This window comes from Hyperoodon ampullatus (genome assembly GCF_949752795.1).
Source record: "Hyperoodon ampullatus genome assembly, chromosome: 2".
Lineage (NCBI taxonomy): Eukaryota > Metazoa > Chordata > Mammalia > Artiodactyla > Ziphiidae > Hyperoodon > Hyperoodon ampullatus.
The window spans coordinates 34,542,781-34,548,114 of NC_136915.1; the positions used below are offsets into that span (position 1 = coordinate 34,542,781).

A 5,334-nucleotide genomic window follows, 5' to 3' on the forward strand; every position below is an offset into this window, starting at 1 on the left:
ATTCAAGACTTACTATGTACTGTGTAAAGTGCTTTACACTGATGATCACATTTAATCTTTACTGTGACCTCATGAGGTAAAGAAATAAAATAACCTTCTGGAGATAGGAATCTGCCAATGCTGGTGGGGGCTGAGTGCTAAAGCACGTTAAAACAGCGGATCCCTGGAGAGGACCATTGTTGGCTGCGTGGATACAACAAAGGGAATGGGAGTGAGGGGCTCTGTGGCTGGGAATGGCCCTAGAGGAAACGTGGTCTGCCTAGGAAAAGAACCACTGTTGAGCAGTGTGCAAGGGGCGGAGCCGCCACTGCCCCCTCACGCCAGCCCCTGCCTCTGCAGGCACAGGGAGGGACTCCCACCAAAGTGAGCACGCCCCCGTCTGTTACAACTGCCTGCTGGGCCCTGCAGGCAATTCGTGCACACCCCAGTTGTGGCTGCCATACCCCTCTCCGGCCTGAGGGAGTAAATGTGCCCCTATCAGCCACTGCTTCCTCCCGCCCGGGTGGGGAACTGGCCTGAGAGTGGCGCACACACAGAGGTGGGGTGAAAACCAAAAGTAAGTCCCAGGGGCAGTGTGACTAAGGAAGAGGAACTTCTTTCTGTGCAGCTGCACAAGCCATCGATTAAATCCCTGCGATCGTGATCGGCTTGGTAAATCCTGTGGAATACCTGAATAGACAACAGAGCGTTCCCACAACTGAGATGGGTCTAGCCTTAGCAGCAGTGCACTTTGGGGGCAAGAACACACGGGAGCTGGGTCAGGTCGGAGTCTGAGCTGGCCCCACAGGGCCCACAGCAGGTCCAGAGACCTGCCTAGAGGTATAGTAGGGCCTCCCAGGGAGGCGGGGATTGGCTGTGGCTCACTGTGGGAGCAAGGACACTGACAGAGGAGGCCCCAGGAAAATATTCTTATTACTCTTATTCTTTTAATGTCTGTTTTGTTTTGTTCAGTTGATGGTATTGTTGTTTTTATTATTTATTATTTATATTTTTTTAATATATACTTTTTTTTCTATTTTCACTTTACTTTTTTGCTGTTTTGTGTTTTTTTTCTTGTTTTTGTTCTGTTTTTAAATTTTATTTTCCTTTTTCTTTTTTTGATTGTTTCCATGTGTTTATTTTGTTTTCTTTGCTTTGTTTGTTTGCTTTCTGTTTTTGTTTTATTTTTCGTTTTTTGTTTTTGTTAGTTTAGTCCTTATTGATTGTTCTCATTTTTGAATCCTTTTCATTGCTTGTTCTCTTGTGTGTGTTTGTTTTTTTCCTGTCTGCTTCTTTGTTTCTGTTAGTTTGGTTTTGTTGTTATCACTTGTCTTGGATATGGTGTGTCTGCTTTCTTCTTTTTTTTCTTTTTGTGCATGTTGTGTTGTTGTTGTAGTTTGTTTGTTTTTGTTTTTGCTATTTGTCTTGGGTTTTGTTTGTTTTCTTTTCTTTTTTTTTTTTTTTCCTTTTTCTTTTCTCTCTTTTTTCCCTGGCCATGCAGTGCGGCTTGCGGGCTCTTGGTTCCCTGGCCAGGGGTCGGGCCTGGGCCTCCAGGGTGGGAGCACCAAATCCAGGATGCTGGACCACCAGAGAATTCCTGGTCCCAGGAAATATTAATCAGTGTGTACTCTCCCAGAGGTATCCATCTTGACACCAAGATCTAGCTCCACCCAACTGCCTGCAGGCCCCAGTGCTGGACACCTCATGCCGAACAACCAGCAAGACAGGAACACAGCCCCACCCATCAGCAGACATGCTGCCTAAAGCCGTACTAAGCTCACAGACACCCCAAAATACACCACCTGAAGCAGTCCTGCCCAATCAGAGGGAAAAGACTCAGCTCCACCCACCAGAGCGCAGGCACCAGTCCCTCCCACCAGGAAGTCCACACAAGCCCCTGCACCAACCTCACCTACCAGGGGCAGACAACGGAAGCAAAAGGAACTATGACCCTGCAGCCCGTGGAAAGGAGACCATAAATGCAGTAAATTAGACAAAATGAGATGACAGAGAAATATGTTGCAGGCAAGGTAAAACCCACAAGATCAAATAAATGAAGAGGAAATAGGTAATCTACCTGAAAAAGAATTCAGAGTAATGATAGTAAAGATGATCCAAGATCTCGGAAACAGAATGGAGGCACGGATCGAGAAGACACAAGAAATGTTTAACAAGGACCTAGAAGAACTAAAGACAAACAATCAGTGATGAACAATACAACAACTGAAATGAAAAATACACTAGAAGGAATCAATAGCAGAATAACTGAGGCAGAAGAACAGATAAGTGAGCTGGAAGATAGAATGGTGGAAATAACTGCCATGGAGCAGAATAAAAAAAGAAGAATGAAAAGAAATGAGGACAGTCTCAGAGACCTCTGGGACAACATTAAATGCACCAACATTCAAATTATAGGGGGACCAGAAGAAGAAGAGAAAGGGAAAGGGCCTAAGAAAATATTTGAAGAGATTATAGTTGAAAACTTCCCTAACATGGTAAAGGAAATAGTCAATCAAGTCCAGGAAGCGCAGAGAGTCCCATACAGGATAAACCTAAGGAGAAACATGCCAAGACACATATTAATCAAACTAATACAAATTAAATGCCAAGAAAAAAATATTAAAAGCAGCAAGGGAAAAGCAAAAAAATAACATATTGGGTTGGCCAGAAAGTTCATTCAGGTTTTTCTGTAACATTTTTTTTTTTTAACGGAGATTTTTTCTTTATTGAGAAACTTAAGACTTGGGTACATCAAATAAAACCAGTTTCTGGGGGGAAAAATCAAAACTCACAATAGAAAAAAAAAAAGTTAACACTGTTTGGGCCATATCAGAACCCAGAGAATATATTCTTTTAATTCAAAAATTCTAGGTACTTCATAATTGACCTTTTGATACAAAATGACCTATTAAATTTGCAATCTGTGGTTCTTGGTGTTGAGGTCCATAGGACAAGCTAGGACGTCTTCAAACCTTGAGCTGAATTCCATGAGGGTTTATTTGGCTTTTAAATCGGTTTGTCCTTGTCTAAGAGGTAGCAGCAGCAACAGCGCCCACCTTCTGGGCAGCTTCTTTCTTGGCATGATGAGCCTGTAGGACCGCCACAGCTTCATCCACCTTGGAGCGGAGAGACTCAGGGGACTCCAGCATGTGCAGCAGCTCCGAGTTGTCAATCTCCAGCAGCATCCCCGTAATCTTCCCAGCCAGGTTTGAGTGCATCGTCTGGATAAGCAGGAACAAACGTTCACCCAGCATCTGTTTCTGTTCCTGCGGGGGTGCTGCGGCCAGCATGGAGGCGGTCAGCAGCTCCTGCCGCAGCACGTGGACCGCAGGCTGGGGTGCCTGCAGGGGCTGGATGGCGGGGTGAGGGCTGCGGACACTGGAGGCGTATTTGTAAGTTCATGGTATCCAACACCCCGAGGAGCAGCGGCAGCAACAGCGGCACGAGGCGCTAGGCTCTGTACAGCTGTGGGAACACCAGTTGGAGCCAGACGGCGAAGAGCTGGACGAGGCCCAGACTGGCGTATAGCACTTGGCATTCCTTGGAAGCCTTGAGGTCTCCCACCTTGCTGCCAGCGTGGATTAGGCCTCATCTGTGCTAACTGGTTAGATGTATAGTATGGAGGTCTTCCCTGAGCCTGTGGAACTGCTGGCACAAAGTAGCCCCCAGCTGCAGGCTGGAACTGATTTAAGATGGCATTGGTGGGGAGCGCTCTCATCCCGGCCACCCGCTGCATATATTGGTTGATCAGGTGAGCCTTTCTCTCTTCCCTTCTCTGGGCCAGGGCGACATACAGTGGCTTGGAGCCCACAATGCGTCTGTTCATCTCCGTGACTGCTTTGGTAGCCTCTTCAGGGGATGAGAAGCAGACAAAGCCAAACCCTTTGCTTCTCCCATCCTCCAGCATCACCTTAGTATTGGTGATTGATCCAAAAGGATAAAACTCTTTCCTTAACTTCCCATTATCAATGGTGTCATCCAAGTTCTTAATGTAGAGGTTCACCCCATGATACCGACTAATTCTCTACTGTTTCAGCTGTTCAAATTTTCGCTTTAACTCGGCCTGCCGTTCCACTTTCTTCTGTGCACGGCCGATGAAAATGACTTTCCCACTGATTTCTTTTCCATTCATCTCCTCCACGGCCTTATTGGTATCCTCGTGTTTTTCGTAACTCACAAAGCCAAAGCCTTTCGATTTCCCACTGGGATCTCTCATCACCTTGACACTTAGAGTCTTACCAAACTGGCTGAATAGCTCTTTCAGACTCTCATCATCCACCTCTTCCCCCAAGTTTTTGATATAAACATTGGTGAATTCCTTAGCTTTCGCTCCAAGCTCAGCTTCCCGCTCTTTTCGAGACTTGAATCTGCCCACAAACACTTTGCGGTCATTGAGGAGCATGCCATTCACCTTCTCGATGGCCTTGTCGGCAGCCTCCTGGGTCTCGAAGTGGACAAAGGCATAACCCTTAGAGCCGTTCTCATCACACACCACCTTGCAGGACAGAATGTTTCCAAAAGCAGAAAAAGTATCATAAAGTGCCTTGTTATCTATAGATTTGTCCAGGTTCTTGATGAAGACATTTCCCACGCCAGATTTTCTCAAAGAGGGATCCCTCTGAGACCACATGATACGGATCGGCTTTCCCTTAATCACATCAGAGTTCATGGTATCCAAGGCCTGCTTAGCGTCAGCTGGCTGCTGGAAGTTGACGTAGGCATAACCCAGGGAGCGGCGGGTGATCATGTCGCGGCAGACCCAGATGGACAGCACAGGCCCCGCAGGACTGAACTTTTCGTACAGCATGGCCTCGGTGACGTCCGAGTGCAGGTCACCCATGTACAGGGAGGCCATGGGGTAGCTGCTGGCCGCAGCGTTCATCTCCCCAGCCCCCAGCACCCCGAGCCCCGCCAGGAGGACTTCTTAGGGGGGGCCACACAGGACAAAGGGGGCTCCACTCCGAGCCGCGGCCCACAGGTGGCAGTGAAGCTCAGAGAAGCTGGAGTCAGCTCCGAGGACTGGAGAGGAGTGTGGGGACGGCTCGGACGAGACTGCCCAACCACAGACAAAAGGCTCTCAAAAACAATATGGCCCTCCCTGGGAGTTTGTTAATTTTCAGCTGTCCTGGTCTGAAAGCTCCCAATTTCAAAAAATGAAAACAATGAAAACGGGGACTGTCCTCCAAATTACAAAAATTCTTCCCGAGGCAACCCAGTGGTGCCCACGGTGGCCTCCGGAACGTGTGTTTCTCTATAAATATAGGCCTCGTGCACCCAGCGGTTTAAGATTACAGCAACCCGGGGAAGAGGGAAACCAAATATTTGTCGGTGCCGACTTGGCAAGCCCCGCGCGGC

At 47.6% G+C, this 5,334-nt stretch overlaps 1 pseudogene across 1 annotated transcript; it reads right to left on the minus strand.

The window, feature by feature from the left end:
* Positions 1-3,005: 3,005 nt before the first annotated feature.
* Positions 3,006-4,861, minus strand: LOC307067228 (polyadenylate-binding protein 4-like; annotated as a pseudogene). Its single transcript has one exon. The product of its transcript is annotated as a polyadenylate-binding protein 4-like (transcript).
* Positions 4,862-5,334: the final 473 nt, after the last annotated feature.